Consider the following 26960-nt stretch of genomic DNA (forward strand, 5'->3'; position numbering starts at 1 on the left):
TGATATTTATGATCTTACGGAGTTATATAGAATATTGAAAGGTTAAATGATTTGCCTAAGGTCATATTTCTTGTGTCTGTCAGAGATGAAATGAGAACTAAAGTCTGCGTGATTCTCCACGCACTAGACCATCCTGTCTTTCCATATACCAATAAAAACATACTTGTCATTGACAACAGAAGTGAATTTTCAATTCAGAAACATTATTTGGTCCAGTGGGAATTTAAGAGAAACAACCCAAATGGGAATTAACTGATATTAAGCTTATAAACAAGTAATAGAAAGACAAGCCTTTAAATGATCACAATTGTCTAAAAACGCTGTTCATTAGCACAGATCCCATTAAGTATTATAGAAAATTCTATATAATTAGCCTAGAATTTTCAGTCAACAGGGAAAAGGGTTGAAGGAATCTTTAAGTAAACAATACCTTCTATGATTTTATTATTTATGATAAAATAATGCAAATTTCATGTTCATTTATAATGCTATGTTTCAATGAAGGATCCTACATGAGTTGCCTGGCAGGAGGCAAGAAGGGTAATTTATTTGTTTCCTTATATCTCTGTATCAATTGTATGCTACAGTCTAGTCTAAACTTTCCTCATAGTGCTGCATGTGATAGGATTAGATTTTTAATTCCATTGGTATATATAAATTCTAGATGAGGAAACTCTATCAGTTCAGATTGACACCTTCTTTGCAACTTACAATCTAAATGAACCCCCTAAAACACTAAGTATTAAAGTGATTTACCTAAGATCAAATGATCAGGTTGTGTCTGTGGATGATTTGAACCCAGGTCTCTGGTTTCAAGGCTGGCTCTCTGTCTACTTCTCTATAATGCCACTTACCACATTATACATTTGCAATTTATTATTTTTATGATTATCTCAAGTCAGGTAGGTATTGCTAAGACCCTAACACTGTTGGCTTTAGAGTTTTTAGCACCTTTTCTCTACTTAGAACCCTCTTAGGATCTACTTTCTCTGCTGGTGAAATCATCTATACTAATCATCATTGCTAACACTTTTAGATTTGCTTTTTCTCAAAACAACCTTGTAAATCAAGTGATGTTAATATATAACCCTCATTTTAGAGATGAGTAATATTTTTCAGAGAGAGTTCAAATGAATTCTGAGAGGTCACATTATTAGCAAGTGTTTGATCTGGGATGCCAAATTACTTCTTTTGACTCTAAGATCAGTGAACTTCACACTTCAAGGCACTTTCAGATACTTTTCTCATCATGCCATGTAAACTATGGCCATCATCATTTCTCCTCAACTTACACCTTTGACTCAACCCTAAATCTTGGTCTATGAAGTGAGCTTTTGCCATATCTTTCCCCCAACCAGTCCTCAACAATACTTCCTAGTAATATCATCACTCTTCCACTTGCACTCCAGCTGCCATTCTTATCTTCTACAAGTTAATTTGGATTCTGCTCATGAGACAAGACAAAACAAAACAATATAAAAACAAACAACAAACTTCAATAATTGATATAGATGGAAATATCAGAGCAATTAAAAGTTTTCTTTCCATTTTATTTCCCTAACTCAAAAAACCTCAAGAGAAAGTACACATCATCATTGCCAACTATAAAAAGATTCCTGAATGTGTGGTTTAAGGTACAAATCCAATTGTCATTCCTTATGTTTTTAAAGACATAAACTTCTCAACAACACACAAAACTACAGTTCTAGGTTGTTCATCATTGCCCAACTTGTACAAGCTCAGGTTTATGTTTTCCCTTGAAATATCCTTGGTGTGTCACCCTATGGTCTAGACTCTAGAACCATTACAAAGTTCCTGAAGTTCTGCAATTGTTACATAGTTACAGATCTAGTTATGCACATGGAACACTAATTGGAAAAGACATTGAAGTGTTAAGGCTTTTGCAAAAAAGTCTTCATACAGAAGATCCTCAGAAAATGTCTTTATTCTGAATCCCCCATAAACTTTCATATCTACTTGTTGGGGCAAGTACCAAGTACATACTTGTTAAGTAAATTTAATTTAGTAAAGATAATTAATGTAATTAATTTAGATACGTACAGTGGATAAGGTGCTGGAATAGGTCCTGTGGGTGATGCAAATGTATAAACAAAGCAAAACAAAACAAAAACAAAACCCTGAACCAGGAAACACTCTCCCACTAATGGGCCCAGGATTAAAGCCCAACATGACTATGTTTACTCCTAGGAAAGACTAACCACTAAAGAGAGGGGTTATGAGGTCTCCAGATCATTATGCTCACACTCCAGGATAGAACTCTGAGGAAATGATAAAAAAGCAAATAAATACCACAAGTCTTAAATCTGGCTGATACTTAGGATAGTTCTAAAATGGATTAATAAGAACCCTTCAAGAGATAATTTTCCCACCTAAATTATTTCAATAGCCTACAGATTAGCCTTCCAACAAGTCTCTCCCTCTCCCAATCCATCTTTTACTTGGCTGCCAAACTAATCCTACTAAAACACAAATCTGATAATGCCAAATTCTACTTATTAAACCCCTCGCCAAATCAAATAAAACATCTTTTATTTGATTTCAAAGCCTGAAATATTCACTCATTTCAATAATGTCCAACTCTTTGTGACCCCATTTGTGGTTTTCTGGACAAAGCTGATTTTATTGATGAGTAAACTGAGGCAATTAGGGTTAAGTGACAACTAATAAGTGCCTGAGCACCAATCTGAACTCATGTTTTCCTGATTCTAGTCCTAGCACTCTTTCCACTACACCCTAGGTGCCCATTCAAAACCTGTACCCCTCCAATATTTTTTTAGTCTTATTCTGCCTTCTACCACAAGTAATTTATATTTTTAGGTTTTATTTATTTTTCTTTTCTCTTCTCTATTTGCTGGCTCTCCTGACATTCTTTTAAGTCCCAGATAAAATTTCACCTTCTACAAGAAGTCTTTCATGAACCCCACTAATTCTTGTTTCTTCTGTCAGTTACCCACAATCTATTCTGTAATAACTTATCCATACACAATAATTTGTTTATTGTTTCCCTGATTAGGCTATGAGATCCTTGAGAGTAGTGACTGTTTGTGTTTTTGTTTTTTTGGCCTTTTTGTCTTTTGAATCTTCAGCAACTGGCACAATATCTGGCACATAGCAGGGGCTTAGAAATGCTTATTGATGAATTGACTGAAAACCATTCAATTTACAGGGCAGAAGAGGTATAGGGCAGCTCTTTATATTTCCCATAACTAAAGAAATCATTGCAAAAATGTTGATGATAATTCAAATATGAAACAATCATCTATAACTTCTAAACAGGCCTTTCATATTTCTCTCCAGTCTGGAAAATCTGAGCACCTCCCTCAGGATCTGTATATTCTGACAAGTCTGATCATGGCTCAGCCTTGGACTAGTAATATTTTCTTCAAGAAGAATTATAGTAATTACAGGAAGTATCTCCTGTTTGTGGTAATTCAGACCTTTCAGTGACTGTAACTGAACCTGTCCAGGATATAAGATAATGACCAACATTGGTAATGTTCATCTACAATCACTAATTAGTCACCCATTGTCAGAGACAGAAACATAAAGTAAACATTCAAGGCCTTCAAATCCATTTTCATTCTCACCATACATGCTACCATGTATGGCTAGCCACCATAGGTACCAGAGGTAGAACTCCTCTTTTCCACATGAGAAGCCCTAGAGAGAAGATTATGGGGTCCTTACCAGGTTAGAAATATGAAGAAAGTGCCAAAGGTTACTATGATTTCTATAAATGTTTATTTACTAGGCAGGCCAGACTTTCTACCTCATTTTAAAGCTATTATTATTATTTTAAACTTATTTATTTATTTTTAGTTATCAACATACACTTCCCTAAGATTTTGAGTTCCAAATTTTCTCCCCATTCTCCCCCCTCACCCCACCCCCAGAAGGTCTGTAATTTGATATAAGTTCTACATATACATTCATATTAAACCTATTTTCACACTAGTCATATAAGGAAGAGTTAGAACCAATGGGAGAAAACACTAGAAAAAAAGCAGCAACAACAAAAAAAAAGCAAAAGAGAGAGAGAGACAGAGAGAGAGAGAGACAGAGAGAGAGAGAGAGAGAGAGAGAGAGAGAGAGAGAGAGAGAGAGAGAGAGAGCAAGTAATATGATTTGATCTCTATTCAGAATCCAGAGTTCTTTTTCTTTATGTGAATAGTATTTTCCATTATAAGTCTTTTGGAGTTGTCTTAAATCCTTGCATTGCTAAGAAGAGATAAGTTTATCAAAGTTAGTTATGGCATAATGTGGCTGTTCTGTACAATGTTTTCCTGGTTCTGCTCACTTCTTTCAGCATCAGTTCATACAAATCTTTCCCAGTTTTTCTGAAGTCCATCTGCTCATTCTTTCTTACAGCACAATAGTATTCAATTACATTCATATACTACAATTTGTTCAGCCATTCCTCGATCAGTGGGTATCCCTTCGATTTCCAGTTCGTGTCCACCACAAAAAACAACTGCTATAAATATTTTTGCACATTTGGGTACTTTTTCCCATTTGTATGATCTCTTTGGGGTACTGACCTAAAAACGGTACTGCTGGATCAAAGGATATAGCCCTTTGAACGTAGTTCCAAATTGCTCTCCAGAATGGTCTCTAGCAACAATGGTTTAGTGTTACAATTTTCCCATATCTCCTCCAACATTTATCATTTTCATTTTCTATTATATAAGTCAATCTGATAGATGTGATGTAGTAGCTCAGAGTTGTTTTGATTGGCATTTCTCTAATCAAAAATGATTTAAATCATTTTTTCACATGAGCATAAATAGCTTTAATTTCTTCATCCGAAAACTACCTGTACATATACCCACTTAGTAATTGGGGAATAACTTGTATTCTTATAAATTTGACTCAGTTCTCTATACATATTTTTAAATGATGCCTTTATCAGAGAAACTTGTTATAAAAAAACAAACAAAACAAACTTCCTTAGTTTTTTACTTCCCTCCTAATCTTGGTTGCACTGGCTTTGTGCAAAAACTTTTCAATTTAATGTAATCAAAATTATCCATTTTGCCTTTCCTAATGTTCTCTATCTGTTGTTTGGTCATAAATTCTTTCATGCTCCATAAATCTAACAGGTAAACTATTCCTTGCTCTCCCAGTTTTCTATAGTTTCAGCTTTTATGTCTAAATCATACTCATTTTGATTTTATTTTGGTATACAGTGTAAGATATTGGTCTATGACTAGTTTCTGCCATACTGTTTTCCAGTATTTGCTAGCAGTTTTTGTCAAACATGGAGTTCTTATCCCAGAAACTGGAGTCTTTGCACTTATCAAACAGTAGATTACTATAGTCATTGACTATGTGTCTTATGTACCTAACCTATTCCACTTGTCCAGTTCTTTTTGATGTCTTCCCTTTTGCTCTTTCCTCACTCACTAGATACTGTTTTCAGAACATAGATTACTTTGACATTCCAAAGTCTTTCATTGCTGAGTGCATATGTGTGTGCATATATATGTGTATGTATACATACACATATATATTCACACACACACACACACACACACATATATTCCTGCAAATACCTTAGGGTATAGGGCTATAGACTAGGAATGGTTCTTGTCCTCACAAAGCTTACAGAATTGTAAGGAAGAGAAGGTACATGCATAAATAATATAAAATATAATACGATAAATAAATGTATGAGTGCTATATTCAGTGTCATGAGAGACCATTGGAGAGATATCACTTTATAGTGAACTGTGAGAAAAACTTAAAGAAATAGGTTTTGGAAGATGAGCAGAGTTTCAAAATACAAAGAAGAATAATAAATGGCACCTTCTGGATATCAATATCATTATAATTTTGATGTGTGGAGGGAAGGAATGAGTTGATTTGGAGGACTATTTATAAGCTCAATTTGTGGTTCACTGCCAGTGATGTTGGCAAGTCATCAACAGATATCCGTATCAATGCATAGATAGATACATAAATACATATGTATGTGTATGTATATATGTGTATATGCACATATATGTGTGTATATAGATATATGTAGTGTGTGTATGTATTTGTATTTTGTCTTTGTCATGAAGACCTTTGTCTTCAATTACTTCAATCCCTCATAAAACTTCTCACTTGTATGTTTCCTGAGAAGCTATGAGATTTTCACAAGTCACAACTCAAATGTAAGAAAAGAAGTCTTGTTCTTTGTTCTCATAAATTATTTTCCTAACTTTTCCATTTTCTTTTTTTTTATTGTCACTGTTTTTTTTTTCTTTTAGCAAATAAACAGAGACATTTCTGAGGATTTTAGACCTAGAGCTTGGAGAGGTCATCTTGATTACCTTTCACCTGGTTTTATACATTAGGACTCAGAGACCAAAGGAAACTAAATGACTTGCCCAAGATCACTCAGGCAATAAAGGAGAGAAGTATTACCTGACTCTAGGTCTTCTGACTTTAGAAATGACCTTATTTTCACCATCATGCTGCTTTAATAATGATTTTTTTCTATCCTAGAAAAAGTAGAAAGTTTCACAGAAAACTCAGAGCTTTTCCTAAACCATAACTCACTTGTGGTTAAACTTGAACCTAAAAGCCAAATTAAATGTGCGATTAGATGAAAATGAAGTATTGATTTCCTTGTATTCTTCTTTTCTCTGGCAGACAAGCACTATGTTCATCTTTCATAGTTTTTTTGTTTGTTTTTTGTCCCCCTGCCTTCCCCTGCCCAGTGGCAATTTCTTTCATATGAGAAATAATAAAATGAAGGGAGAACTGAATGTTATCCATTTCCATGGGGAAAGGAGAGACCAGCTTAAAAAAAAAAAGAGTTTCTTAGACTGTGATTAGGTATAAGAGAACAAAAGATGAAGAGAAATAAGTTACTGATGAGAAAGGCAAAACCAGGGAACAGAAAGGTCCTAATGGGAGGAAGTCAAAATTAATGGCTGTTCTAACTTAAAAAAAGAATCAAAAGACATTGAATACCATTTCAGATGCATTTACCTTAATAGGAATTTAACAAATAAGATTTTTTCCCTTAAGCATATATTTCCACATTTTCATTTTTCTTCCTTTTTTCTTTTATTTCTTTCTCTTTTTATGCAATCTCAGAATCCATGCTGTGCCTATTATTTTAGTCTACATTCTCTGTTGAATTTATGATGGGATAGTCAACATGTCCTCAGGCTGCTGGTAAGGAAAATACAATAAAACTTTGTTAAGGTGCTCCCCTACTGGACCTTGTTCTTTGATACATTTATATCTCTAGGCCCCATCTATATCACTATTTCCCTTCTAAAGGATTTTCTTGGTTAACCTTTGAGTAATTGGTCCCTAGAAAAATGACTTATAAAGGTTTCACTACCACATTTTATATATCCAATAAGTGTTAATAGATCATTAGTCACAAAGTGAGCACATGATGGTGTCAGATTTCATCGCATCAAAGAAAAAGAAAGGAAATACTGAGAGACAGTGAACGAACAGCATACAGTATAAATTCCCTTGGTTTTACACAACAAATAAATCACTGAAAATCCTGGGGAAAGGAGCTTATTTCTCTTTTCCCAATATAAGTGAGTTAGTATGTGTCAACTAATTTTTCCATAGCCTACCTCTTCCCATTCCTGAATCTTCCATTCTGCATATCTGGTCCTTCCTTTGCTTTCCAAGGTGATGCTATAGGATAATAATAGCAAACATTCATATATTACTTTAAGGATTGCAAAGTTCTTCGCAGGTGTCATATAATTTGAGTCGTATAATAATTGTGTGATTTAGGGGCTATTTTCCAGAGTTTACAGATAAGGAAGCAAGAGGTAGATGGAATCTAATTTGTATGTCTAGGGTCATACATTTTAAAATTATTTAAAGCAAGATTTGAACTTAGCTCTTCCAGGTTCCAAAGCTAGTCCTCTTTCCACTATGCCACCTAGAAAGCTCCAAATATCTTTCCATAAAAAGACCATTTTGCAATGAGATCTCGGTTTTATAAGTCCAACACAAAGTGCTTATTCTGACACATAGTAGGTCAACCTGAGAATATTTTCCTGTGCTGCTGAGACTAAGGTGGTGTCTACATGCTCTAGGTGACTTGTCCCATAAATTTCTCAAAGACTGACAAGGTCACGACTAAATCCTTCATATGAGGAAACAAAGTATCAACAAAGGCTGGTCATCATGAAAACTGAGGTTAGGCAAGGAACACCCCTAATCAATCTCATACATCATTATCCACCTAATTTGGAGCTTTGTCGATAAATGACTGCAAATCAGTTTGCAAAATACTTTCCAGGCCATTGACAAATGCCAAAGCTTTTATTGTGAAGAATTAGTCTAATTTATTATAAAGATTTTTTTCCTAATTTATTGAAAAGAATCTGTCTACTATATTGTAACAACTTTTTTTCAAGAAGATGTCTAAACATCTAAATAGCAAAAGAAACTGGTGAATTTAGTTTAAATAGAGTAGGTGAAGAAGAGGTTAGAGTTTCAAAGGTTTCAAAATTAGAATGGGAATGTCAGCTAAATCAAGATACTGGTGAAACTGCCCTCCAGCAGAACAGCTTTTCTCATAGGGTTTTTCATTTCTGCTCTTAATCCTGTCTATTTTGTGCATACAAAAATGGAAATAAGAGTTTCCCCTTTGTCATTTTAATATGTGATCATTCCCATTGCAGTAATATTGAACTCTTTTCCTCACTGCCTAGAATATTATAAAAGAGTTTAATTTCACCCCTGTTGCCTAATGTTTCTCTAACAAGAAGTTTTCATTGAAAATCTATAATTTTCTATGGGGGTGATGTCCTCTATTCTTGTCTCCTTTTTTTCCTGTCTTCATGAGCTGAAAAATAAAGTCAATGGGCCCCAATCTGATTAGTCTTTTTTCTCATTCCAACTACCAGTGTGTATAACTCAGACTTGACAAGTATTTGCCTTTGCATGGACCCCCTTGCATTAGCTAGTATTGGAAAATGAAGGTTATCAAACTCTCAGGGGTTTCTTTTAAAATGTCATCCTCTTATTGGTGTGTGATCTGTGTGACTGCATGTTTCAGACAGGGGTCCAAAAAGTTCCTCAAAGGGTGGAGAGTGGGGTAAGTAAGAACAAGAAAGGATTCGAGTTTGTGAAACACAAAAGTATCATTTCACCTAGCCCCAATTCCGTCATATGTCATTTGGAAAACCAATAAATCTTCACACCCAACTATCATAGTTTCCTCTTCCTTTTCCTTGCTCTAACCATTCTCTCCCCACCCCCCAACAATTGCCAATAATTAAACTTCTCTTTCTAATTTTCAGTCAGAAATTAAATTTTCAAATTATTGTTGCTGTTGTTATTTTAAGGAGTCATTTTAATATTGATAAAGAGCAAAAAAAAAAAAAAAAGAGAGAGAGAGAGAGTGAGATACATACATCACTGCTTTCCTTCTATTTATGGACTCCACTTGTAGTACCCAAAGAATCCTCCAGATAGCACAATCTACTAAACAAAAGAGAAATAAACTTGGCTGTTTAGTACAAATAAGCTTGAAATACCTTTGGCAGTCAGGCTATGTGCAAGAGGATCTGAACTGCATCTGAATCACCCAGATTAATAGGACAGAAGCCATTGACAAATAATTGTATTGGGGATAAACAGTTTCAGAACCCTTCAGGTGACAAAGCCTGCTATTGGTGACATGGCATGCATAATGCAGGCTACATAAGTGGTAGAAAGATCACTGCTATTATAGATCGAAAACATTTCAAAAAATCAAATTCTCATTTACACAGACTAGTTCATATTCATTCTCCTGTGGTAGGTAAGCAGTCATAATAGAATGCCATTTCAATAGACCTGTAGTACTTACATGTTTAATTCAGTGGGGGGAAGAAGAGGCACTTTCATGAAGAGTTAAATTAATTAGTGCTTTGTAATACTATAGATTCTACTGCACCTGACCAATTTGAGCTAAATGTGTGGTCATAGTTACCATGATTATTGCTAGCATTAAGTAGTGGGGAAAAAGTAAAGAAAGAATTCTCTTTCTCTCTCTCTCACAAATTCATATATATATATATATATATATATATATATATATATGTATATGTATGTATATATATATGTATATATACATATACATATGCACACACATATATGTCAATAATGAAAACTCTATTTCTGATTTTCAGTCAGAATTGGCATTTTCACATCTGATTTTTTCTTAAAAGAGTTGTTTTGATATTGGAATGGAGGGGAAAAAACGCAGTGATTTCATGTGGGTAGATTAGATGTTTTGTACCCAGTCCCCTCTACTCCTATGACTTGTCATAAGTTAGACTGGGACATCACTGAAAGACAAATGGTGATACAACTAGAAAATATTATTCACAACATGAACCCAGGTGAGTAATAACTGGATTTGTTCAAACAGCTTTGAAGATACATTTTGTTGACAGAATTCTAACACAGACTCCCTACATCCAGGGGGAAAACAAAGGCTTTTCATCATTTTTGGTTAATATAGTTCTTCAAGGTCCTCCATGCAAGGCAAACCGTAATGCTAAATACTTTGTAGCCCTTGGGAATGAAATGGCAAACTACTGAGAAAGCTTCTCCTGAGAGGGAACTTTGTGAAAAGAAAATAGCATGGGAGGTGGGTTGCTGGGGAGAGATTCAAGAAACCTGGATTCTAATTTCAGTCCTGCTAATAACAAATTGTGTGACCTTGCGCAAGCCATGTCACTGCAAATGTTTTGTCAAAAACCTTCTGGGTCACTGTCTTTTCAACTGTAAATTGAAATAGCTAAGCTCTAAGTTCCCTTTTAACTCTCAATTTATGATCCTGTTATCCTTAAAACAAGGAGACTGGACTAGGTCATGGGTTATATTTGGGGGGAGGGGGAACCAGAAGTACTGACTACAGAATTAGTCTGGATTCTGATTACTAGATTTTTCTCTTACTAGATGTATGGCCTTAAGGAAATCATTACTCTTCTCAATTTGAACTTGTGAAAAAATGTAGTGGGGAATAGGGTGAGGCAAAGTCCAGACTAGATGATCTCTATGATCTCTTCTAGTTCACAATCAGTAATCCTCTTCTTAGATGAATTGTAAAGTCCCTTCCAGCACAGATATCCTCACTTGTTGTTAACCACTATAACCTGAATAGACCAAAATATTTATGTGTGGCACTAAAAGACATCATTCACTGTTTGTTTACACATCTATTCATCTATTTTCTTCTTCATTCATTTTTGTGCATCCATTCATTCAGTTAATCACTCCTTCATTTGTTTAGGGGCAGCTAAGTGGTGCAGTGTCTAGAGCACCAGTGCAGGAATCAGGAGGACCAGAGTTCAAATCTCACCTCAGACACTTGACACTCACTAGCTGTGTGACTTTGGGCAAGTCGCATCCTGGGTCCTCTCCAGTCATCCTGATGAATATCTGGTCACTGGAGTCAGATGGCTCTGAGACAGAAGTGAGGTTGGTGACCTGTACAGCCCTCCCTCACTCAAAGCAAAGTCAAGTGCAAGTCATGTCATCATTTCTCTGATGGCATTGTCTTCTTCGGCAATGAAGGACAAACATACTTTCATTCGTTTGCTTACTTATTTATTCACTTATCACTGTGATGAAATGGTTTAAGATGCAGATACAGAAATGATACAAGAAATATAAAAATTCTACACTGATGTTAAAAAATAATTGTGATAGGCTATCCTTAGTGATATTTTCTATCTTGATCATGGCCTTCCTTCAGTAATATATTTAATTCCACTTAATGAGCAACTAAGATAGTATACCTTTAAAAGGTAAAATAGATATTAGTGTAGGTTGTAACTATGAACAAAGAAAACATAGAACCAAAGCAGTGCAAGTTCATTTAGAGAAAGAACAAAAATGCAAATAAATAGTATTATATATTAATGCCATAAAGGCACAGCTTTTCTTCCCATTATTTTCATCAGTTCACTGTAATTTAACAACCATGTTATATTTCCCTTATCAAATTGTTCTCCCACTCTACACAGTATCTCTTCCAAATATTTTTTATCACTCCTCAAACCTCCCATGGCTTTTTCTCCCCCAGACTCTCAAGTGGAAGAACTTTGCCTTGAATTTAAAAAAACTGAGACGATTCACTGTGAACTCTCTCTTCTCCACTCATTTGATCTCCTCTCATTTGGATGCCTTCTGCCATTCTCTCCTCCTTCACTCCTGTTATCACATGAAATGACCTTACTCCTTAACCTTCCTACTTGTTCATATGATCCTATTTCATCTTATTTCCTCCAAATGATTGCCTCCTGTAACATCTCCATTGTTTTGCTTATTTTCTTTCTCTTCATCTCAACTACATGATTCCCTACTATCTGTAAACATGCTCAGGTCTCCCCTACCCCTAAAAATTCTCACTTGATCCTTTCCACCCTGATAACTGCATATTTATTTTGTATTTTGTGGTTGAATTCTTTTAAAAGATTGTCTAGAATAGGTGCCTCTACTTTCTCTCTTCCCACTGTCTTCTTAACCCTTACAATTCAGCTTCAGACTTTATCATTCCTCCAAACCCTGTCCCTCCAAAGTTACTAATGATCTCTTATTTGACAAATCTAACACCCTTTTCTTAATCTTAATTCTCCTTGACCTCTCTGCAACCTTTGGCACTGTCGGTTATTCCCCTCTCCCTGATACCTTCACTCCCTGTATACAATTTGTTAGCAAACATTTTGATTTCATATTTGAAATATCTCTCAAATATGCCCCCTTCTCTCCTCTGACCCTGCCACCACTCTAATACAGGCAATGATTACCTTATGTTTGGATTATTGAAATAGCCTGCTATTCGGTCTTCCTGCCGCAACATACTAATTCATCCTCCGTTCAGCCACTAAAATGATTTTCTTAAAATGCAGGTCAGACTAATATGAAAAGCATCAAGGAAGCAGAATTAATAAAATTTGGTAATCAACATAATTTTTGCCAGATACGATCACTGATTTAGAGCAAGATATTTATCTAGCCCATGTTCTCCTTTTATTAATAAGGAAAATGAGAACCAAAGGGAATGTAAGTGAGTTGCCTAAGGTCATACAGATAATAACCAAGTGAGCCAGGATTCAAGTTCAGGTTTGCTGACTCCCATTCCAGAATTCTTTCTAATGGACATCACTAATTCATGCAATATAATGAAATAATGACATACCAATCCAGATAGTTATAATTTGCAAAGCCCTTTACAACTTTGACTCAACAGAATCAAGGCGGATGAGTCAGTTGTTGGAATTAATGAGTTTTCACAAAAGCATCAGATAAGTTAGTCATAGATTACTAGGGCAGTATACAACCCACTTTCCCCTGCTCCATGGTGGTAGCTGAAAGCATTAAATTTAAGACTGATCAAAAACTCCTACATTAGAGTTATACCTCCAAAAGTGGGACATGAAAGGACAAGGAAGAGACAAATTGGGAATATGTCTAGAGATACTCAGGTCTGAATTTTGATGCCATGAGACATGAGAGCTCACAATCATATTGAAATAGGTATTCAGAAGATTAATATATCTTTATATCAGGCTCTTGCTAGAATTTCTGAATTCAACTTTGTTCTATGTATCAGAATAGTTCAGGTATTTTATTGATAAAAATTAGGTTTCACTAAATTAAGTTTGACTGGGTCCCCAACCACTGGAGGTCATAGGCACAGAGGTCCCACTTAGCTAGTAAACTAAAAATCTTTAGCCTGGAAGATTCACATATAATCATAATAAATTTCATATATGAATGATTCCAGCAAAACGGCAGAGAAGGAGGGAGGGAGGGAATGCCAGGTAGGGGACCTGGACAGATAGAAAGAATGTGGTTTAAATGCAGACAGTTTATTAGATGGAGAAACACTAGCCCTGAAGAAAAAAAGAAACAACAAAACAGAGGTTTGATGGAGATGTAAACTGATCCAAACATTTTGGAGAACAATTTACAACTATAACCAAAAGACTATAAAAATATGCATACCCTTTGACCCCGCAATAGCATGATGAGGTCTGTATTTCAAAGAGATGAAAAAAAGAAAAGGACTGTGATTGATCAGACCAACATGAGCTTGGAATATTATACCACAAGTCAGTCACAAATAACCCATGTGAATATTTAAGGTGGATTCCGATTAAGTATATCTCCAAAGAAGACAGGAGAAAATTTAATTCTTTCCTTTCTTTTCAGATGAGGGATCATAGATGGGGAACAATACATATGTTATTGCACTTCTATGATACGTTAATTCATTTTCTAGAATTTTTTTCCTCCTGTCGCCTCTCTTTATCTTATATTATTTCTGGATAGTTCTCTGAGTTTGAAAGGCAGGAAGCTTATATTTAGGAAATGTTAAGATGATACAAATAAAATCAATGTAACCAAGGTTAGAAGGGAGGCACAAAGCTCAGAAAGAATTTTTACAACTAGTATCTCTGATAAAGGCTTCATTTCTAAAATATACAGAGAACTGAATCAGTGTTATAAGAATATAAAGCAATTCCCCAATTGATAAATTGTCAAAGGATATGAACGTGTAGTTTTCTGATGAAGAAATTAACCTATCTATGATCATATTTAAAATTCTATAATTCACTGATGATTGGAGAAATAAAAATCAAAATAACTCTGAGGTACCACATCACACCTCTCTGATAGGTTAACATGACAAAAAAGGACAATGATAAATGTTGGAAAAGATGTGGGAAAATTGAAACACTGATGCATTGTTTGTGGAGTTGTGAACTGATCTGACCGTTCTGGAGTGCGATTTGAAATTATGCCTAAAGGGCTATCAAAACATGCCTACCCTTTCACCCAGCAATACTACTTCTATGTCTATATCCCAAATAGATCATACACGTGGGAAAAAGACCCATGTGTATAAAAAGCATTTATAATAGTTTTTTTGGTGTGGTGGCCAAGAATTGGAAGTTGAGGTTGCCCATCAATTGGGGAATGGCTGAACACATTATGGTATATGTGACAGAATACTATTGTGCTATGAGAAATAATGAGCAGGTGGACATCAGAAAAACCTATAAAGACTTACATGAACTCATGCTGAATGCAGTGAGAAGAACCAGGAGAACATTGCACAGCAATATACAATAGTAACAGCAATGTTGGGCACTGACTACGATAGGCTTAATTCTTCTCAACAATTCAAAGATCTAACACAACTCAAAAAATAAAAAAAAAACCTCACGATGCAACATGCTATCCACATTCAGAAACAGAATGTAGTTTGAATGCAGATTGAAGTATGCTATTTGCTCTTTTTTTTTATTTTTGTTGTTTCTTCTTTCTTGTGGTTTCTCCCATTGGCTCTATTTCTTCTTTATAACATGTCTGATGTGAAAATATGTTGAATGTATATCTATAGCCTATATCAGATTGCATGCCACCTTGAGGAGAGGAAAGTGGAGAAAGGGGAAGAAAATTTACAACTCAAAATCTTATATTAGTGAATGTTGAAAACCAAAAATAAATACATAAATGAAAAAAACAGAAGTTTAGGTGACATTAAAACAAGAGATAATGGCATTTAAAAAAAAAAAAAAGCAAAACCTGTTCATATCCTTTAATCACCTCTTTTTTGGAAATGGCTTTTGTTAAATATTTTGTCAATTCTCAATAGTGTTATATATCTTTATATAAATGCCATTAAATTCAAATGTTTTCCTTCTTTTCAATTTCTCTTTCAATTGTCGTTTGCTATTTCCTTAGGGCTAAAGCCTTTTCTATTTTGATATCTTCAAGGACCATAGATATGGTGAATAGGAAGAATTCAGAAAAGCATGGAAAGACAAATCTGCACTGATACAGAATGAGGTGGACAGTAGAAAAATGATATGGATGTTGATTACAATAATTTAAATGTCTAGCAATAGTGAATAAACTTGACTTCCAAGAAGAGTTAAAAAACTGAATTTCCTTGTAGCCCCATGGGACTATTATTATGGAATATATTTTATGTGATTTTTTTTTTCTGATTTGCTCTTGTTATCTTTCTTTGTTACTTAAACTCTGTATTACAAAGGCTTACTCGTATGGATAGATGCTCATATGGAAAATGTTGATATATTTGAAAATAAATGTGATAGAAAAACAAGTGAAACCAATAATTTAAAAATATACAGATAGATATAGATAAATACATAAATAGATAATTAGAGAGATGTAATCAAATTGTTTGTTTTATTTTTTATGAACTCTCTTATCTCTAATTTGGCTAACAATTCAACTGTAAGCCATAACTGTGAAAGGTACCTGATCATTTTCTCTTCTATTTTGTTTTATATGACCATTTCATTCAGACGATATATCCATTTTACATTAATTATGGTCTATGTTAAAAGCTGTTAGTGTCAGCATGTTTTCTGGTTATTCCAGCAGTTCCGATTTTATAAAAAGCTTCTTTCCCAGCAATTAATATTATTGGTTTTTATCAAATATGAATATCGTATTACTATTATGAGTAGGCTTTTTTATATTAAGGACATAAAGTATAACTGCCAAGTTAAACATATGATTAGCATGTATCTGCTAATAATGATTTCCATTTCACGAAGCTGTTGGACTTATAGTCAGAGGTGATAGTTTGCAATCTTAATTAGCTAAAAGGTCTTAATAAAGTATCTTTTAAAACCTACATATAACCCAAGAGCTAGCAAAAAAGGCCATTATTATATTCAGCAATCCCTCAATATAAAATCCCATATTTAAACTTTATCTCTTTCTCTACTCAAAGTTTCTAACCCAGCTACTGAATTAAATATATTTGCATAATAGGATGCCTCTCTTTGGGATAATAAAACCTTATGTTTTATGTATAAAAACTTTTAAAGAATCTTTTTTTCTGAACATAAAATAAAACTCCTTTTAAAATAAAAGTATACTTTTTTGGCACAATATTTAAACTAATGCCCTTCTTACTTATAGTCAAGGGATTTTATAAGAGCCATTTCACTAGCTTTCTTTGGAGCAGATGGGTCAGTTGAGGATTGGGAGCTGATTTCTAACTAATAATAATAATCGCTACTGAAATTCATTCTTTAGTTTGGTAAAGGCATGCTCTTTAACGAATTTAGGGTGCAATAGAAGATTATGCAATTGACTGATAAAAAGCAGGGTTCTATAATTCAAACTCTTTCCAGATCTCAAGGCATACATCAGAGTCAAGGCATAAGTAAAGGGGGGCAGTGCAGAGCCAACATGGCAGAGAAGAAAGATGCACATACACTAGCTCTTCTCCCACAGCCCATAAAATACATGTAAAGAAAGACTCAACAAATTCTAGAGCAGCAGAAACCACAGAACAACAGAGTGGAGGAGATTCTGAGCCCAGGGTGATCTGAAAGGCCAACAGGAAGGGTCTGTTGCAGCAGACTCAGAGCAGAGCCCAGACTTGGTCCCGTAGAATGGCACTGGGGAGAGGACCAAAGCAGGACTCAGGGGCAGAATCCTCAGCAGCAGTAGCCATGATTTGCAGATCCCTCAACCCACAGATGCCAAAGGTCAGTGACAGGGTTTTTTTAGCTGGCCTAGAAGGGAGCAGGGTCTTCCCATAGCTCAAACATCAGGCAACAGCAGCAAAAGTCACATCTGGCAGCAGCACTTACCACAGCAACCCCTACAGCAGCCCTCATCCATTGTTGAATTGTAAAACCCCTGGGGGCAGATAATCTTACCTCAGTCCTGTGTGGAGGTCCTGCCCCCTACCTGATGCTCCCAGAGGAACTGAGCAGTTGATGTGTATCTCACATTGAATGGTAGCCCAGCACTCCCAGCTTATCTGAACTTCATCCCCCAGTGCTGGCTTGCTAGATCTGGAGACCAAATGGCTGTGGAGAGGAAACTCTCCTACTTAGACAGTGGGCACAAAAGTTTCTGTGTTGCTCCCAGACCAGTGTACATCCTTGACTGTGCCACTTTGGAGGAACTAAGAATTTACAGATCCCCAGAGTAACTGGTTGGGAAAAGGCGCAAAAAAGGGGGAAAAATAAGACTATAGAAGGTTACTTTTTTTTGGTGACCAGAAATCATCTCCCATCCTTTCAGATGAGGAAGAAAAATGCTTACCATTAGGGAAAGATATAAAACTCAATGTTTCTGTATCCCAAACACTCAAAATAAATGTTCAATGGTCTCAGAACATGGAAGAGCTCAAAAAGGATTTTGAAAATCAAGTAAGAGAGGTGGAGGAAAAATTGGGAAGAGAAATGAAAGAGATGAAAGAAAAGCATGAAAACAAGTCAACAGCTTGCTAAAGGAGACCCAAAAAAATGCTGAAGAAAATAACACCTTGAAAAATAGGCTAACTCAATTGGCAAAAGAGGTTCAAAAAGCCAATGAGGAGAAGAATGCTTTCAAAAGCAGAATTAGCCAAATGGAAAAGGAGGTTCAAAAACTCACAGAAGAAAATAGTTCTTTGAAAATTAGAATAGAACAGATGGAGGCTAATGACTTTATGAGAAACCAAGAAATCACAAAACAAAACCAAAAGAATGAAAAAATGGAGATAATATGAAATATCTCATTGGAAAAACAACTGACCTGGAAAATAGATCCAGCAGAGACAATTTAAAAATTATGGGACTACTTGAAAGCCACGACCAAAAGAAGATCCTAGACATCACCTTTCAGGAAATTATCAAGGAAAACCTCCCTGATATTCTAGAACCAGAGGGCAAAATAAATATTGAAAGAATCCACCAATTACCTCATGAAAGAGATCTAAAAAAACACACTCCTAGGAACATTGTAGTCAAATTTCAGAGTTACCAGGTCAAGGAGAAAATATTGCAAGCAGCCACAAAGAATCAAATTGAGTATTGTGGAAATACAATCAGAATAACACAATATCTAGCAGCTTTGACATTAAGGGATCAAAGGGCAAAGAATATGATATTCCAGAAGTCAAAGGAATGAGGATTAAAACAAAGAATTACCTACCCAGCAAAACTAAGTACATTACTTCAGGGGGAAAAGTGGTCATTCAATGAAATGGAGGACTTTGAAGCATTCTTGATGAAAAGAACAGACTGAAGAGAAAATCTGACTTTCAAACACAAGAATGAAGAGAAGCATGAAAAGGTAAACAGGAAAGAGAAATCATAAGGGACTTACTAGAATTGAACTGTTTACATTCCTACATGGAAAGACAATATTGGTAACTCTTGAAACTTTTTTCAGTATCTGGGTAGTTGGTGAGATTGCACACACATGCACACACACACACACACACACACAACACATAGAGAGAGCAAAGGGTGAGTTGAATAGGAAGGAATCATATCTAAAAAATGAAATTAAGGAGTGGGAAAGGAATATATTGGGAGGTGAAAGGGAGAAATGGAATGGGGCAAATTATCTTGCATAAAAGAGGCAAGAAAAAGACTTTTCAATGGAGGGAAAAAGGGGGGAGGTGAGAGGGATAAATTAAAGCATATCTCATCAGTTTGACTCAAGGAAGGAATAAAATGCACATTTATGTTGGTATGAAAACCTATCTTACAATACAGGAAAGTAGGGGACAAGGGGATAAGCAGGGTGGGGGGGATGATGGAAGGGAAGGCAGTGGGAGGAGGGAGCATTTAGAAGTCAATACTCTTGGGGAGGAACAAGCTCAAAAGAGAGAATACAAGAAATGGAGGTTTCAGGATAGGATGGAAGGAAATATAGTTCCTCTTACACAACATGACCCTTATAGAAGTCATTTGCCAAACTACACATATGTAACCTATATGGAATTGCTTGCCTTCCCAATAGGGATGGATAGAGAGAGAGGAAGGAAGAAAATTTGGAACTCAAAGTTTTAGGAATAGCTATTGAGTACTGTCCTTGCATACAATTGAGAAATAAGAAATCCAGGTAATGGAGTATAGAAATTTATCTTGCCCTACAGGATAAGAGAGAAGATGGAGATAAGGGAAGGGAGGAATGTTAGAAGGGAGGGCAGATTGGTGGTAGGGGTAATTAGAATGCTTGCCATTTTGGGGTGGGGGGAGAGGAGGGATGGGGTAAATTTTGTGGAAATAAATGTTGAAAACAAATATATTTTTTAAAAAAAGTAATGAGGAAGGATGGCATATTAGATAATTAAGCTCAAATTCAGGAAATATTGGAGTCAGGTTCTGCCTCTGACATACTCACTTTTTGACTTGAGGGGGGGATTCTTCAGTACCCCAGCAATTCTCTAAGACTCTTTGTTTCATTAGAGATACCACCCTGCCTTGAAAGAGGGAGTTTCTTGATTATGGCTTCCTTCACTTATGAAACCATATATCACAATTAAAATTAAAGAGACAGAGAATGGATAGATGAAAGATAGATAGACAAAAAAGACAGAGTAAACTTATATTTTTATCAGAAATTGTGCTAACTGTTATGGAGAGAAAGCAAAACCTTCTATGTCCTCAACAATTTTAAATTAGAACTTGGCAGATAACAAATAAAAAGATGATAGAAATGGGGGAAGAAGGGGAAGATTATTAGAGAAAGGGGCTATCCAGGGAAGACACTAAAGGACGTATAATGGAGGACTGGTTCTCTGTCAGTCAGTCAGTTACTCTTTATTAAGTAGAACTTATTTCTTAGACACTGTGTTAAGTGCTAAGGATACAAATAAAGGCAAAAGGTAGCCCCTGCTTTCAAGGATGTCACAGTCTAACCCAAGAGACAACAACTACTAATAAACAACTATATAACTATATACAAACATACAGGATATGGGAAGGAATGTCTTAAAAAGCCAAGTTTAAGGAAAAAAAATCTTCTTGCAGAAGATGGAAAGAGCACTGAATAATTACAGCAGTCTCTGATGAAAGTGATCAGAATAATGATGTACATCAAGATTACATCATATGAAGTGTATATATGAAGGACCTAATGGTGTTGAGAAGCATGTAGGTATCTTCTTAGATAGAGCACTAGGATAAAAATCATGAAGTCTTGAATTCAAATCCTGTCTACTTACTAGCTGTATGACCTGGGTAAATCCCAAATGGAGTCAAGAAGAGTCTGACGTGACTGAAATGACTGAATAACAATTGAATGCTTAGACAAGTCATTATAACTTTAGGCAAAGGGCAATGGAATCTCAAACTGAATGATGTGATCTGATTTGTTCTTATGAAAAATTATTCTGAAAGCAGTATAAAGGTTTGGAGTCATCAGGAGTGCCCTTATTCCCTTGCTTCTCCACCATTCAAAATACTTTCAAAGATTCTCACTTTTTTCTCTATGTATCATCAGTACCCAATAAATGCATTTTCATTCATTTACTCATTCATTAATTTGGGAAATAACATAAATGGAAAGATCTATAAGGACGTTGCAATAGCCTAGGACAGTGGTAACTAAGACCTTTGCTATAGTTTGTGTGTCAATGGGAATTAAGAGGAAAGAAGGGATGTACGTGATAGATTTTGCTGAGATGACTTCATCAGGCTGTACTAACTGCTACAATGAGCTTTATTCTGCCTATAGAAAAGTCATATGAAATATATCAAGTAGATTTTCCAGGATTATATCTCAAAATATAGTATATTTTCCAATATTTTCTCTCAAAAACAAAATCTTGTGTATGACAATGTATCAGGTTAAAAAGTGAGTTATTATATTGGTCTAAATATAGATCACATGCACTGCCAACTACTTCCGTAGTTTGGCTTTAAAAAGCCAGTGCCTTACAATGCATTTGGAGTCAGAAGAATTAATTTAATTAATTAAGTCATAATGTAATTATGATTTAAGCATGACTTTGGGTAAGTTACTAAACCACTTTGGGTATTAGTTTGCTCATCAGATGAGATTAAATTTAAATTCTTATCTATTTCCAAATCTAGTGCTAACTTACCTTTATGAGAAGTCTTTCCTCATTCCCTTTAACGATAGTTCCTTCCCTTTCTTAAGTATCTCCAATTTATCATGTGTATATCTTGTCTGTACATAATTGTTTTCATTTTTTTCTCTTCCATTAAACTGAGTTCCTTGAGAAAAGGAATTGTCTTTCCTTTCTTTCTATTTCTATCATGTAGCAGTGTGCCTGACAAACAGTAGGTATTTATAAATGCTTATATGTGTATTGATGGGGCAGCTAGGTGATGTATTGGATAGAGCACTAGTGCAGGAGTCAGGAGGACCTGAATTCAAATCTCACCTCAGACCCCTAACATTCACTAGCTGCATGATTTGGTCAAGTCACTTCACCCCAGTTGTCTCATCCTGGGTCATCTCCAGTCATCCTGATGAATGTCTGGTCACTGGATTCAGATGGCTGTGGAGGAGAAGTGAGGCTGGTGACCTGCACAGCTCTCCCTCACTCCGAACAAAGTCAAGTGCAAGTCATGTCATCATTTCTCTAAATAAAAAAGGGCAATTTGTTTGGAATTCAAAGAACTGGAAATTGCAGGGATGCCCATCAATTGAGGAATAGCTGAACAAGTTGTAGTATATGATTTTGATGGACTATAAACATGCTAGAAGAAATGATCAGCTTAGTGATTTTAGAAAAAATAACATGGAGAGGACTGCACAAAATAATGAAGAATAAAATGAACGCAAGAGAATACTGTATACAGTAATAGCAACATTGTTTTAAGAATAACTTTGAACAAATAAGTTATTTTCACTATTATACATGCCCAGATTAACTATAGAGGACATATCAAGAAAGATGCTATCTGCATCCAGAGAAAGAACTTAAAAATAGAAGTATATATAGAATAATTTTATATACACACACATGTAAAATTATTCTATATATAATTCTTTTTATAAGTTGTATATTTGTTTTATATTTTTGTTCTACATTTGAAAGGAATTTTGTTGTATATTTTAAAGGAATGGTAAGTTTTACGTGGTAGATTTTCACTTTCATGTGCAATCATCTTTTTTTCGTACTGTGCTATGGGAATGCTTGTTTTATTCCATAAATTAAGAATAAAATTTAATACTGATTCAAAAGAGGGCATTTTGGAAATTATAATGTTCTCTTTTAGTTAATTAGGAGGTTAGCTTCCCCCTCCCAATTGAAAATTAAAACCACACATATCAGGGTAGCAATGTAAATGTTAAAACTCACTTATTTCTATATTTCACTTTATTATATAAAAAGGACTGATATAAAAGTTCATGATTATCAAACCAGAGTCAAACAGGATTTCCTCTTCTAATCTTAGATAAGGAAGTTTATGTCAAACATTTACTACTTCACACTAAATCTATTTTGAGTTTCTACCTGTATGCCACCATCTTGGTTCCACCTCTCTATTTTGAGGTTCTAAATCACTTTATGAACTACTAAGTTATTATAGATATCTCAACCTTGAAATATCCTATGAAGATGTCTACTCAGGGCCATGGGTAAATGAGTAGATTGGAAAAAATTATGTGCTTTTTTAAGTTCTAGGAATTTCAAAACAAAATATGGAAAATAAAAAGAAAATACTGGGTAAATTTATTCTTTAGGATCATAGAAATAGCTAGTATTACAAGTGGAAATTGGCTCTAAGTTCCCTTTACTATTTGTACCCTAACTTCTATGGAATGTCTCTAAATAAAAAAATAAGCTTTTATTTTATGAGGAACAAGATATTCATACGCAAATATGCAAAATCCAAATTGTTATCAAGAACTAGTAAAAAAAATAAATGATTTTACACTATATCAATTCAAACAAGATGATTTTAAAAGTGGTCAATTGTTTCAGAATAAAAATTGAGAAAACATAGATGTTAAACCAGATACTTCATCTGTGTCTTACTAAGACCCATCACCTCAGAAAGGATTCTCACAAGAGTAGAGTGTTCAGCAAACAATGAGACACAAAAAAAGAACCAGATTATCTTTAATTAAATTGAAGTTAGTCCCAGAAAATCACAAAAAGTTTACAGAAGATGGGCAAAGGGAATGGATCTTGGTCATTGTGCCAGGAATGCTTTGAGACTTTATTTTTGTCTAATTGGAATTTCATCAAGGAGATACTTCAAGTTTCCCAGAAAAATTGGAATCTCCCCTCCTCCCCTTTTAGATTATCTTATGCTAACAAGAAATCCCTGGGACTTCTGAAATTATCATTAAGATTTCCACACATTCCAGCTACAATCATGTGATATCTTCTCTTTTAATGATCTAAGTTCATATTAATCATGTTTGGAAAGAAGCAGAGTGGTAGGCATGGAGTTATTACTATAGCCGATATTTTTATCTGTATGAACCATAGTCAAGTCACTTAACTTTATTGGGCCTCACTTTCCTCCTTTGTAAAAACTGAGGTTCTTGGACTAGTCGAACACTAAAGCCCTTTCAGCTATTAATCTCAGATCTTAGTAAAGAGCAAAATATGAGGATGACTTAGAAAAGCACAATGTTTCTGCAGAGTTTTCCTTCAAATTAAATTTATGGACTAAATATGATCTTTGCTTAAGGTAAAATATTATTTTATTATGAGACTATGTACTTATGAAATATTATTAAGGAACTCATTTATCATCAGCACAAGTTAGAACCCCAGATAATGAATATTTTGTTTAATATAAGGATAAAAATTTCCTCCTAAGATATAGGACTATTCTACTCTACAGAGATAAAGAAAGTATCCATAGCTAAAGGCATCATAATACTAATATTTATAAAAGCAAGTAGCAGACAGACTGGAACATAGAAAGCATAACATAAACATGTCTTTACTTCCATATTTCCTCTATTATTATGGTAAGCACATTTGTTTAGGACACTCAACAGAGAATTTGGGATTTCATTCAAGGGAGGTATTGTGTAACTATGGAAAGAACACTAAAGTTTGCACCCTGAAATTTGTAGCCATGGCCAGATTTGAATTTTGACTTTCCAACTTTTGTTATCAATGTGAATTTGGAAAGGTCTCATAAGAGAAAAGGTTGAAAAAGGAAGGAGGCTAAAGTAGGCTGAATGAAGCCACATTGTCCAGTAAGATTATTTAGTAACTTGTCCATACTTAGCATATTAAATTTAGAAGAAACTAACACATTAAAAAAATATAGCTACGTAGCATGAGAATTTGTTTTCTTTGACTCTACATATACAGATGTGTGTGTATGTATATGTGTAATGCATGTTGCTTTTCTCGCCTTGACAAGGAGGGGGAGGTGGCAGGGAAGTAATTTGGAATTGATAATACAATAAAATTGAAAATTAAGAAAAAGAAAACATAATCTCATATCATTATAGGATTATTAGTTTAGAGCTAGAAGTGATTTTAAATGTCATGGAGGCCAAGGTTCTCATTTTATGATTGAGGAAACTGTCCCACACAAAATAAGTGACATGCCTAGGGTCACACAGTGTCTGAGGCCACATAATCCTAAAGTCAAAAGTATTCATTGAAACCATAATATTTGTGATTTCTTAGAACTTATATAAGCATAGTGTTAAGAGATCATAGAGGTTATGGGTTCTCACTGTTTCATTTAAAGCAGTGAAGAAACTTAGGTTAAGGCAGATGGAACAACTATAAATAAAGTCATAGTCTTTTAGTGACTGACCTGATCTGATTCCCAATAGTTAGAAATTAATCCATCATCTTTCAAATGATTTTTCATTTACCAATTCCTGCATGAATCCTTCACCACTGCCCTCCATCAGAAGAATCTCTCATTACTCCAGTATATAGAGAATGTGGGAGGTATGGACAGGTAACTCTGCATAGTAGATACAGAATTGTTTTTAGATTCAGTAAGAATTGAACTCAAATTATCCTTCTGTTGCATACCTACTACATGACTATGAGAAAAAAATCAAAATTAGTGAACTTAGTGGACCTATGGAATCGAAATCATATGTGATTTTCTAGGTCCTTAGGTGTAGCCTTTTGACTGAGTTCAAGTTTTACAGAACAAATCCATTTTATTAAGGGAATTTGTTCTGTTAAGTTTGGATTCAGTCAAAGGGTCACACCTGAGGACCTGGAAGGCTACATGTGATCGTGAGGCCACAGGTTCCCCACTCATGAGTAAGCACTGAGTTTAAATAATAAAAATCAGTTAGCCTCAGGTCTCACAGAGCTTATTGTCAAAGGTTATATGTTATAGAATACTTGTCCAACTGCATTAATGAAAATCATTCCCAAACTGAGACTTCCTCATGTTTATAAAATCACAAGTCTTGACTAATAATAACCATAACGGAACAAAATTTTGATTTTTTTTTATTTATTTAACTTTTAACATTCATTTTCACAAAATTTTGGGTTCCAAATTTTCTCCCCATTCCTCCCCTCCCCCACCCCAAAACACCGAGCATTCTAAATACCCTTATCACCGATCTGCCCTCTCTTCTAACATCTCTCCCTTCCCTTTTCCCCATCTACTGTTTTGACCTGTAGGGCCAGAAAACTTTCTATACCTCATTACCTGTATTTCTTATTTCCTAGTAGTAAGAACAATACTCTACAGATGTTCCTAAAACTTTGACTTCCAATTTCTCTTCATCCCTCCCTCCCCACCCATTCCCTTTGGGAAGAAAGCAATTCAAAATAGGCCATATCTGTGTAGTTTTGCAAATCACTTCCATAATAGTCATGTTGTGTAAGACTAACTATATTTCCCTCCATCCTATCCTGCCCCCATTACTTCTGCTCTCTTTGGATCCTGTCCCTCCCCAAGAGTGTTGACTTCTAATTGCTCCCTCCTCCCACTACACTCCCTCCCATCATTCCCCCACCCTGCTTATCCCCTTCTCCCCCACTTTCCTGTATTGTAAGATAAGTTTTCATACCAAAATGAGTGTGTATTTTATTCATTCCTTTAGTCGAATTGATGAGAGTAAGCTTCATGTTTTTCTCTCACCTCCCCTCTTTTTCCCTCCACTGAAAAGTTTTTTGTTTGCCTCTTTTATGAGAGATAATTTGCCCCATTCCATTTCTCCCTTTCTCCTCCCAATATATTTCTCTCTCACAGCTT

The sequence above is a fragment of the Notamacropus eugenii genome, chromosome 7 (genome assembly GCF_028372415.1).
Source record: "Notamacropus eugenii isolate mMacEug1 chromosome 7, mMacEug1.pri_v2, whole genome shotgun sequence".
Lineage (NCBI taxonomy): Eukaryota > Metazoa > Chordata > Mammalia > Diprotodontia > Macropodidae > Notamacropus > Notamacropus eugenii.